Consider the following 11,725-nt stretch of genomic DNA (forward strand, 5'->3'; position numbering starts at 1 on the left):
ACTGTTAATTACACAGTGCTTCACTTTCAACCAAATACTTTTGGGGAGAGTGAGGTCATCTCTCAAAACCACTATCTTCTCTTTCCTAGACAAAGTTGGTGGCTCCCGAACAGGAGGGTAAGTTACCTGTCTTCATGCTCACTCTCCTACTTCCCATCCTTCTGACAGAAGCTAGAGGGATCCTTATAAAATATAAATCAGAATGTTGCCTTAAAACTCTCCAGTGAAATAGGTTAAATGATTATCAAGAGGAACTAGCTAAATAAACAGCAGTACTCCTATGCCTTGAATGCCATGCAGACATGCAGGGGAAAAAATAATAATGAGAACACTGGATACAGATGGTCTCCAAGATAGGAAGTGAAAAAAGCCAAGTGTGACTATCATGCCACCATTTGTAAAAGAAAAGGGGAGGAGAAGAATGTGTATGTGTGTTTTATTGTCTGTAAGAAAACACAAGCCAGGCATGGTGGTGCATGTCTATAATCCCAGCAATTTAGTAGGCTGAGGCAGGAAGATCACAAGTTCAAGGCCAGCCTAGGCTACATAGAGAGACCCTGCCTCAAAAAGACAATAGCAAACAATAATAAATAAAACTCAAAACAAAAAAGGAAACACAAGAAACTGATAGCAAAATGGTATCCAGGGAGAGTAGCTGGAGAGGAAAAGTTATCTGTTTAACAATAAATAAAAGATTTACATAGGTGAAATAATTAACTCTTACCTCACTTCCCTTCTCACTTAGCAAAAAATCTATTCTCACCTACAAGGCCTCACAACCCAGCATACCCCACCTCTGCTTTCATCTTCCAGCACTTTCTCCTTGAGTTCCAGCTGCACTGACCTCCTCTTGACTCTCACATGGTGAGCGTAGTTCCTTTGGAGGGCTATTCTCTTGCTAGTCCCAGGACCTTGACCTTGCTGGGGACCCTATGTGGCTCACTCCCACTTCCTCAGGAAGAATTTGCTCCCCTTACTCGTAACTGCTGACAATCCGTGTTGCCTTTCTTCCTAGTAATTGCCTGAGCTGAAATTAGCTTACTCACTGGCTCATCGAATGTCCGTCTGCCCCCATGCTCCCATACCACCGTCATCCGGGCCCAGAACGGTGCCCAGCTCACATCACACAGCAAGTATTTGTTAATGAAGGAGTATTTTCCCATCTTTACTGCAGCCTCATGGTGGCCCTTACGGCCACAATACTTATAATTACTCTCATTTCCTTACTTTATGGGTCATCGCAGCAACATGTAGACGACAGTGCAAATCCTGGCTTGGTTTCTTTGTGACCTTAGGCAAGTCACAAACAACACCGGGTGTTGGGAAAATTCAGCAAAATCTGAGGTTTAAGTGTCAGTTCTGGCCAACCTCACTGAATACGAATGCTGCTTGCCTAACACAGGATGAGACGGGCTAGTTAGGGGAGATGACCTGCCCGAGGTTACACAACCCGGGAGTAGAGGTGTCTACTTCCAGGAATTCTGACTCCACGCTCAGCACTGGGGAATAACACCTTTTCCTCATTGTTTTCTTTTCCTCCTTCTCCCCCTCTTCCTCCTCTTCCTCTTTTTCCTCCTCCTCCTCCTCCTTCTTTTTCAGTACTGGAAGTTGAACTGAGGGCCTCCTCACGCTTGCTTTGCAGGTCCTCTAACACTTGAGTTGCTCCGCCAGCACTTTCTGTGCTGGTTATTGTTGAGATAGGGTCTCCCTTTATGCCCAGGCTGACCTGGCTCGTGACCCTCCTATTTTTCCTTCCCCACATAGCTGGGATGACAGGTTAGCACCACCATGCTCAGCCATTGGTTGAGATGGGGTCTTGTGAACTTTATGCTCCACCTGGCCTTGAACCTCAATCCTCCGGATCTCTGATTACCAAGTAGCTAGGATTACAGGCTTCAGCCACCTCACCTGGCCTCTGTATTGTTTTTTTAGTCACACAATAGCCCTCACCCCTCCTCCTGGGATTGGATCCATACTCTCAATCACCCACCGTCATGGTTCTTCTCCTTACTAGGAGTTGGTAGTTTGTCTTTTGATTTTCTTCTTGTAAATGAGTGATAGGTTTTGGCCCGGAAGACAGTACATAGAGTTTCTGAACAACATCATCAAATTAAATGCTGTGCCACACTGACTTAGGGAGGCTGTTCATCTCTTTGTTTCTTAAAAGGAATGAAACGGTTGATCAGCCTTTGCCACTGTGTGTTTATTTGTTATAACTGATAGAAACACCAACATTTACAGCTGGAGAATTGAATACACATTCTAATCAAAGTGCCTAAATACAACGCCGTTTTCCAGACACCATGTTCATATTTTATTTTCTCAATTTACACTGCAGCCTGCAGGAACAGGAGCTGGATTTGTAATGACCTGGAGGAAGTCGTGGATCTCTGAAATTTGACAACAGATGTCACTTGTGCCACATTGCTCACAGAGCCATCAGCACTACCTGCCATTTCACAGTGTCTACATCTTCTTTGGCACAATAAAATTTTTTGCAAGAATGTAGTGGCTTATTGTCAAAAATGCCTGCCTTCTTGTGCCAGTCATCACACCCCATCAGACCTCATTTATTCTCAAGTTGAGTTTAGGAAGTCACGAGTGTAATTTACAGCCAGGGAAAGTGAGGTTCAGAGTGGCCCAGTATTTCCCAAGGTCATGCAGAGGACGACCCTTACCTGTCTGTCTCCAAAGCTGTGCTCTTCCTGCTTTCCTTGGTTAATGTCGATAGATGTCCTCCGAGTGTGTCATGCTTGGAGCCACCATCTGAGCCAATTCGAGCTACTTGGAGTAGGAGTGTCACACAGAAGCAGATCGATAGACATGGGGGGTTGAAATGCAGAAGTGAAGCAAACAAAACAATGGTATAGAAGCTTCCAGAAGCAGAATCCCACAGGCCTCTTAGCCTGCCGCTCCCTGGTGCTCAGTTGCTGACATTTGAAAGCTTTTTCTTTAACAAATTATGCACTCCATTTTTCTCTTCCACCTCCCCTCTGTGAAGCAGCAATCAGTGCTGTCATTTACTCTTCAGAAAGCCAGCCAGAGTACGCCAGGAAGACTGCAGCTGGGAACCTGAGCGGTCACTTTCTTACAGCATCTGGGAGCAAAGAAGCTGCACTGTGCCCTTTGACACACGGCACACCTTTCCACATGTGGAGAATATGTTTGTCACTCCTAGCCCATGTGAGCTTGGGGAGGGCAGGGATGGAAGAAGGTGAGGCATGAAGGTCGCTTTTGGGATGGGGCAACAGAGAGTCATAAACATTGGCTGGTACCTACCTGTGGGCCAACTGCTTTTATATGTGGTCCCATATACTCTAAACAGCCCTGCTAAGTGGCTATAGTCTTCTGGCCTCCCATTTTACAGATGGGGAATGAGAGCTTTACAGGTCACATGACTTAGCCAGGATCCACAGGCTGGATTCACCTGACTGACTGACTAACTGATGTCATCTCATTCATTCTCCTGTGAATTCCCATTCTGTGTTGCCAGTGCCAGCCCATTCCCCATGCCCTTTCCCAGGACAGATCATCAGAGATATGACTTCCACTTCCTGGTTCTGGTGTAGGCTGGGTAGCCATACATAGACCCCTCTGATTCTCAGTGTCCAGTGATAGAAGAAGGACAAGAGTTACTGTGATGAACTCAAATAAGACACGGCCCAATCAGCATCATTGCTGGTGCTCTTGCCTCCCCAGGTGTGCCTCAGTGCTGGGCATGGAGGAAGCAGACGGTTTCACACTTGTGCATGGTGGTGGGGGAGTGGCTAGCATGCAGGTATTTTGTAGTCTGTAAAGTACCACACAAACATAAATTATATGAAGTGAATAATATGATCTCACTAAAATGTTGAGAAAGTTCCTTTTCTTAGAGTTGCCTAAGACTTGGTTGGAAGTTTTCAAACAGGAAACTAAAGAACAATCTGCCCTCCACAAAGCACAGCATCCCCCTTGCTTAATAGAGCTGCTTTTTTTCTTTTTTCTACTGATGGACTGGCACCTGTTCACTCATCAGTTCATCATCCATGACTTCATTCATTCATTCACCCATATCATTTATCTTATACCCAGCATTTGATATTGAGTCTACAAATGATGTCAAAAGGGTAATTAATGTTCAAGCAAGAAAGAAAACATACTTTTTTCTGAAAAGGAACTTAGAACAGGAAGTTACCTGTGTCAAAATGTCTCTGTAATTCTGTTTTTTCAACTTCACAATTCTTTTCCCTCATCTTGCTTGGCTCTTCCCCTGCGGCCTCACACACAGGGGCTGAAGGATGGAAGAGAAGAAACGGGGTCATGGATGGCAGGTGGGGACTGGTGGTGGTGACCTCCTAGAGACTGGCTGTGAGTGTGCTGAGCAGGTGAGTCTTCTGGAGGAGGCAGAGCAGGTGGGAGGCCCACAGGTGCGAGGAGGAATGCTGGCAGTGTGCCAAGGATGGGGCTGAGCACTCTATATGCTCACTGAGTGGCATCTGGGGCCTGCACCCTTCACCCCACTTTACTGCATGAGGCTCCCTGGCTCCCAGGAAGAGTTTTGCTCATCTCTCCCTACCCTAGCTGAGTGTGGTGGGTGGATTCAAACCTAGACTCACTCAACGACAAAGCTCTTCTTCTCTAGCTCACTCTGCATGGTTAAAAAAAAAAAAGCAGACTCCAGACCTCACTTTCCCCTTCAGTTATGATCTGAGAGGTCTGAGGCGAGGAGCAAAAATTATCATCACTGGCAATAATGGAGTTTGTACTGAGGGCAAATGTTCTACCACTTGACCATACCTCCAGCCCTTTTGCTTTTTTGCTTGTTTTTCAGTTAGGGTCTCCTGCTTTTGCCCCAGCTGCCTCAGACTGTGATCATCCTATCTCTGTCTCCTAAGTACCTGGGATGACAGGCATGAATTGCCATGCCTGGCCAGAAATTCTCATTTTGGTAAGTACTCACGTGATTCTAAAAATGGCTGTACACTCTACCTCAGGTACAAGTAAGGAGGCTGTGACACTCCTGAGCACTCACCAGAATGGACCCCAAAACAACCAGAACCAAGATTGCCTCATCATCCACCACACTCTTCTGTGGGCAGTTACATCATGGAATCTTCCTAGCAAATCCATGGGATGGAGCTGCTGCCGCAACCCCCTCCCAACTCATCTCATCTTTTATCTTATATCTGATCTGCTGTTTTAGAATTAAGTTTTATAAATCAAGAAAGGGAGCAATGTAATTTGAGATCAGAGAAGACCCTTCTGAGGACATATTACTTGCTCAAGGCATTTTAATGGCCAGGCCTGGTTCAGGACATCTGGACCCAGGCCTCTGAAGCACCATGCTAAACAGCCTCTCCAAATGGTAAAGAAGTGAGGGAAAGATGGAGGGTGGTAGTTGTGATGCTACCTGGAATGTTGGCTGGAGAGAGAAGAGGCTGGCTGGGGGTCCTTTGGGAAGGCCAGGATTCCCAAGAGCAGAAAGCCATCCCACAGAGAAGGTGGGAAAGGGCACGACAAACTGAAATCACTCTAGTAGCACCTGTGAAGCCTGGGTAGGCAGAGTGGGAGGAGTATGGCCCATGGGGAGTATTTTAGTCTGTCGTCTGCTGCTATAACTAATGCTTGAGATTCGGTAATTTATAATGAACAGAGATTTATTTGTCTTATGGTTCTGGAGGCTGGGAAGTCCAGTACGGCACTAGCATTGGTGAGGGCCTTCCTGATGCATCATCCCATGGTGGAAAGTAGAAACGCAAAAGGGAGAGAGAGGGAGTGAGATGAACTCACTTTTACAACACATCTGCTGGGGCAATGACTAATCTACTCTTTGGACAATGACATTGGTCCCTTTATGTGGGCAGAACCTTCATGATCTAATCACCTCTTAAGGTTTGCATTGGAGATTAAACTGATCACAAATGAACTTCAGGGACATATGTGTGTGAGAGAGAGAGAGCCAGGGCTGAGTTATGACAACCACATATGGCATTTGAGCTCATGGATTCTCTGAGAGGGGACCCAAGTGGAAAAGCCAGCCTGGTTACCTCATTTTTCCCATGAGCACTCTAAGCTAAGGCCTGGAGAATAGAGGCTCATCTGAGCTCACACCACCGGTCAGGAGCAGAGAAAGAGGATCCAGCCTGCTTCTCCCAGGCCAGTCCTTCGCACCCATGAAACAAGGGAGAGAGGGAATTAACCATGACTGAGCCCAGCCTTGAACCAGACGCTTGACTCTGTCCTCTCATCCTCTGGTTTAAGCCAGGAAGAAAGTGAGAAGTTCCTGAAAGCTGTCCACACAACATGCCATGCAGCACGCAGGCTCCTCACTCCAGCTACGAGCTCAAGAGGGATTGCTGCAGGAGGAAATCTTGGTCTTCATTGGTGGTTCTCAGAGCATGGTCCCTGACCAGCAATGTCCCTGTCACATGGAACTTGTAAGACATGTACATTCTCTGTGTCCCACCCAGACCTGTCGGTATGAGAATCCAAATGGGTGTAGACACCCTGCACTCCCAGGTCAGTCTCCACCACATCCTTTTGGCCTGGGTTACTGGAAATTGCTCTTAATCCCCTCATTGATGTCTCCAGTTCATTCCACAGATAATCAATAGGTTAGCAGAGGGAGTGGAGGAGGAAGAAGGCTGGATTCAAAGAGTACTTCTGTTTGGAAAACAATTAAGTCTGAAGCCAGAAGCACTTCCTGAGTGAGTCTGACACCGTGGGCCTGCTTGACCCACCTGAGAGTGGTGGAGAGTGGGCACAAGTGGCCTCTGAAACAGACTCATTTCCACCTTATTGTCTCTGAGTATGGGCTTCCGGCAGGGCTTCAAAGGGATGAGTCTACACCGTTTCAAGTATAGCATCAAAAGTGTCAGCTGTCACTTCCTGGATCTCCCCCAGCATTGCCTTCATGCCTTAGCTGGTCCCCCGACTCACTGCTCCAGCCATGGCCTTCCTGCTCTTCCACAGGGCACTTGCTCTCCCGCCTCCAGTGCTCTTTCCAAGAGGCTTCCCTAGTAGGGGCCTACTCTGTCACTTGATGTGGATCTCTGCTCTGATGCCACCACATCAGAGAAGCCTCCCTGGTCACTCTGGCTAAAAGAGTCATGCAGCCCCACCTCATTCTTCTCACCCTCTTTTAGTTTTCTTCCACCTGACATTGTGCAACCTACTTATCCATTTATTATGTATGCCCTTCCCTAGCAGAACAGTTTCTCCAAAGAAGACAGAAAAATGGCCAATAACACATTAGAAGATGCTAAACATTGCTAGGTACTAGGAAAACGCAAATAAAAGTCATGCAACATCACGTTACACACGGGGATGGCAATGATGAAAAAGATAGACATACGTATTGTCAAGGATTGGTGAAATTCCAGCTCTCATACATTGCCGCTGGGAGTGTGAAATGGGGCAGTCACTTTGGAAAACAGTCTGGCACTTCCTCAAAACGTGACACACAAAGATATTTGATGACATAGTATTTCTGCTTGTAGGTAAATAAATACCCAAGGGAAATGAAGATATATGTCCACCCCCCCACCTAAAAAAAAACCCCACGGTGCACAGATGTTCAGCACAGCTCCAAACTAGAAACAACCTAAGTGGCCTTTAATTAATAAACAGATCAATGTGGTATGCAATACAATGGAATATTATTCAGCAATAAAAGGTAATACAATAATGATACAGGCTGCAACATGGATAAGCCTTGAAACCTACCACCAAAGCCATCGAAGGCCACCTATACTATGATTCCATTATATGAAGGGCCCAGAAGAGGCAATGGCTGCCAGCGGTGGGGGTGAGAAGAAATGATGAGTGACTGCTGATGGGTAAAGTTTTCATTTCTGTGGTGGTGAAAATGTTCTAAAATTTACTGGGGATAATGGTTGAACCACTCATGACTACACTTAACACCACTGAATTTAAGTGGGTGAATTTTATGGTATGTGACTTAGAAGCAGTTTAAAATTTTTTCCATCTTTGCCATATTCAGTGTCATATTGTTTTCACCTAGTTTCCTCATAGTCACAAAGTGATCGCCATGGCTCAATGTGTCATATCTTCGTGGGACAATATCTAGAATAAAATAAAAAGGTGTATGCTTGGCAGGTGTTTCTCCTAATTTGTTTTAAGATCAAAGAAACCTTCCTCAACAGGTTCCTCAGGCAGGCTTCCTCTTGCAATGCATTGGTGAGAACTGAGTTGCATGTCCACCCTGAAAATAAGATCACTTTTCTGCTCAAATACCATCCAAGGGTTTCCCTTCTTACTCAGGGCCAAAGTCCATAGGCTGGCCCACACTACCCCATGTGATTGTAGCACTGCTCCTTCCCCACACTACAGCTCTGCCACACCCCTCTAGAATTTATGGGGTCTAACACAGCAAACAGAGTTCGCTTGCCTCCTCAGAAGCTCAGGGAGGAATGGGGTTTGAGGTCTAGTCCAACCTTTCACAAGTCCACCAGAGCACAACCATGACACTGTGCTTCCGGAGTGGAAGGCTTTTAACTCCAGAAAGCTTTCGCATGGTTCATAGACAAAATGACCAGATCCCGCCACAAATTGAAATTCTGTGTGTTTGGCAAAGGAACAGTGTGTATCCAGCTGGTATTTTTTTTAAGTCTGTGTAGTGTTCAAGATTATCTGACACACTGGAGTATCTAAGAGATTAACTTATGATCCCAATTAAAATGTATAATTGAGTAATTCGTTTAGATTTATGATTTTACATTAAAGATTACAAATTATTTTTATATTTGTAAAACGATTGGGACGTATAAGAAGGCTTACAGTCACCATATTGCATGTTTTAAAAAAAAAAAGTTTAAGAAACCAACGTTTCGTTGGTTAAATAAGTAATTAAAGTACCTAAAAAAGGAAACCAACTTGTCAAATTTATTACTGCATCTTAAAATGTTGCAAGTAATGGCCAAGGCCTTCTTCACCTTGATTGTTAAGGTTTGCTAGACCTAGAGGTAGAATAGTAAAATTTATAATTTGAACTTAAAAGTTGAAAGAACTAAGCTTAAAATTTCTAACCTTAATGCATTTGATATTAAATTTAACATCTAGAGTAACAAAGCATAGTCTGTCCTGCAGGGAAGTCATTGTCAAGGGTTTACACGATACATCATGAGAGAGGTAGAAATGTTTGCCAGACTTCCAGGAAGGTGACGGGTTTCTCTTTCTCTTACCAGGAGTCCCATACCACACTCTCCTGTCTTCCCTGTCGCAGTGGAGACGCTCTGAGGTCTAGAACAATGACCCCCATGGTGCGCACGGGAGAACCCAGACCTGTTTTGTGATGGGGCAAATATGGAGGCAGAGGAAGAAGCCGTACAACTCTGAACCGTGGGACCAAAAGACCATGACTGTAGGTCGTCGTGACCTCATTTAAGGGGCTGGAGTCAACCCTTACCTGATCTCCCTCTAGACTCTGTGGTGACGTGGCCCTATAAATCCCCTGTCAGTCTGGCTTTCATTGGATTCCTTGAACAGGTCCTGATTGGTGGAAGGAGTGGCTGGAGAGCAGTGGGTTGAGCCTGGATTTGGACTGAGACACAAATGAGTTCAAATCCTGCCATGGCTGCAAGACATTAGGCAATGTTTCTTCTCTCTGGTGTGTTCTGAAAAATATGGCAACTCCTCCAGACATATTCCCATGGTAGCTAGCAAGGTGCTTCTCAAACGCTATTGGTACCAAATAAATATGTTCACTTTGCATGCTTCAGGTGCTAAGTGAAACAGAGTCCCTGTCCTCAAGGACATATGCATCCCCGTACCTCTTTTTCTGTTGATCTTTGCATGCCACAGAAGTGAAGGAGCCAAATGGAGTCCCTTCCTCCCATCCACTAGCAGTGCAGTTAACATCATTCCCTCCCCAAGACTCAGTGCATTTCCTCTAGCAAGACGCCCAGAATTCCTTTGGCTCATGTTATAGTTATTTGTATCCATGGCTTATTGTTCTCACTAGAGTCACAACATCTCACTGACACCCAGCATAGGACCTAGTAGACAACAGGCACTTAACGAATGTTCGATGAATAAATGAATCCATTAATTTAAACACAAAGAAAGCCCTTAAAACGCTCATCTGTCTTCTCACACAACGGTTATAGGGTGTTGGTTAATTTTTCTTGCCCAGAAATGCCTTTGATCACCCATTTCGCCAGTGGGACCTGGACTGTGGGCGACTGGGGTTAAAATCATAGCAAGCTCACAGCTGATGTGGTGGCATCCATCAGTGGCTTCATTTTGCTGCCTTGGCTTGGCTGGTGGTGAGATTGAGGCACACCATTAACTCCAATGCTTCACTGGAGGGCTGTTCTGGGCTGCTGATAATGAGATTTGGCAGTTCCTTTCTGTTCTCTACTGGGGCTGGAGCTGAACCTGTGGTTCCAGGCATCTGAGTGAATGGTCCTAAGAATTTCTTTAATTCTCAAACATGAATAAAACCAAATCATTTGGGGAGCAGTTTCCATTGGCCACCACTGTACCAGTTAGAAATGTGTTCAGGATAAGAAACAGAAAGCCTGGCTCTAGGAGCTATAAACCAGTAGGGCTTTGTTTAGCTGGTATAACAAGGCTAGGGGAAGATGGCTGCTGAGTGGATTTTGCAGCTTAACTATGACAGGACACATGAGTCTAGTTCTCTTGACCTTTCTTTGGGGCAATAAGATGGCTGCTATGACCCCAAACATCAGGTCAACGTTCAAGGAAGAAGGGAAAAACAAGTTTCCAGAACCCTCACAATTACCCTGCACTCAACCTTGCAGGCTTTTGCTTAGGTCTCCTTCACCAGAAATGCACGAGGTCGCCCTTAACTTGCAGCACGGGAGGAAGACTGTCGAGAAGGGCTTATGCTTGAGGTTCATGCCGTGGATCTGGACCCCAGTCTTGGTGGGTATTTTGCCCCAATCTTTTTCAGAAGCTGAGCTTGGGATTAATTAGTGGTAAAGCTGCAAACTTCCTTTTTTTATCCAACCCTGGTGTTGGCTGGGGTGTCTGTGACTTTTGAGAGCTAAATATACTCTAGAACTCTTGACTCCAAGCTCTGATAAAATTTCCTTAAGGAATCTGTGTATTTCTGGGGCTGGGGACGGGGCGTGGCTGATACCCTCCATGTCAGTTCCACATTTGGGCACCTGTTTTCCTAAACTGTGTCTCTGTTCCATACTGAGTTCCCTCATGCTCCTCCCCTCTACCCATCACCACCACCCTTGGCTAAAGAAAAGAGAACAAATCCACCCTGAACACTTTCAAAAATGATGGACTTCAATAAAGCACTGGAGTCATGGGGAGAAGGTACATTGTGCACCATTTTGAACACAGCATAAGGTTGTGTCACCCAGGTCTTCAAACCCACCCAGGGCACCCTCTTTCCTGCTTCTTTTCCAGAGCAAGGGTCTCAGCAGAGCAGTTTGCTGTTTTCTTTGGTGCTCTGACCCTTGCTCATGCTTGAGTCTTTCTTCCTGTAGTGATTTTTCAAGGTATCTTCCCAGAGTTCTCCACCCTACTCCTCGTCAGAGAAATTCTGACACCAAACATTAATGCAGTGGAATGTACCTCAGAGCATGGAGTTGTGGAGTGGTCTGGGTCTCATGTTACACTTCTTCTTTTTTTTTGTAATAGTGGAGCTTGAATTCAGCCTCAAGCTTTCTAGGCAAGCTCTCTACCACTTGAGCCATGCTTCCAGACCTTTTTATTTTCATTTGGTTTTCAAATAGGGTCTCATACT

At 45.5% G+C, this 11,725-nt stretch overlaps 1 long non-coding RNA gene across 1 annotated transcript; it reads left to right on the forward strand.

Moving 5' to 3' along the window:
* Positions 1-4,239: 4,239 nt before the first annotated feature.
* Positions 4,240-10,081, forward strand: LOC141423383 (uncharacterized). The gene is made up of 3 exons (XR_012448197.1): positions 4,240-4,364; positions 4,811-4,927; positions 9,186-10,081. It is a non-coding gene; the product is annotated as an uncharacterized lncRNA (long non-coding RNA).
* The last annotated feature ends 1,644 nt before the right edge of the window (positions 10,082-11,725 follow it).

Source organism: Castor canadensis, chromosome 5 (assembly GCF_047511655.1).
Source record: "Castor canadensis chromosome 5, mCasCan1.hap1v2, whole genome shotgun sequence".
NCBI lineage: Eukaryota > Metazoa > Chordata > Mammalia > Rodentia > Castoridae > Castor > Castor canadensis.